We start from the raw sequence: 632 nt of genomic DNA, 5'->3' as shown, positions 1-632 counted from the left end.
ATAGTATTGCTTTCGCAATAAAAAGAAAATGTAGTTAAACTTGAAAGAATCGTACATATCGTGATGAAAGCAGGCGCACTAAATAACGGTATGGCGACTGGTGAAATGAATGAGTAATGAACACGTAGAAGGCAATTAACGAGCCGCACGCGACTCGTACTAGTTTTATCAGATGCCGTGACCCACATGTTTATTTCGTGCCCTTCGTTGTTACGGTGTGATGCAGTTCCAGTTGGGGGTCATCCGTCATACGCACCTCATTAGCTGCGCTGCAGCAGCTGCCGACGGTGAATTGATGAAATAAATGGCTCGTCCGCCCATCTGAACACTCTCGCAACTGTGGTAACGTTGATGTCGTGCATCTAGAGTTTGCACGGTGCTACATCGTTCTTTCTTTCCTAACTCCTCTACACGATTTACCATACAGTGGCGCAGAACGATCGGCATTTGTATAATTCTCGGTGAGTGACAGATGCGATCGGAAAATGTCAATATATATATATATATATATATATATATATATATATATATATATATATATATATATATATATATATATTATAATGTTATTATAAATATTGATATGTCAAAATTATAAAAGTAAATACAGATATTCGAGAAAAGCTCAATCG

This window comes from Amblyomma maculatum, chromosome 11, assembly GCF_055883805.1.
Source record: "Amblyomma maculatum isolate TAMU_Amacu chromosome 11, ASM5588380v1, whole genome shotgun sequence".
NCBI lineage: Eukaryota > Metazoa > Arthropoda > Arachnida > Ixodida > Ixodidae > Amblyomma > Amblyomma maculatum.
Note: the sequence above shows the minus strand (reverse complement) of the source record.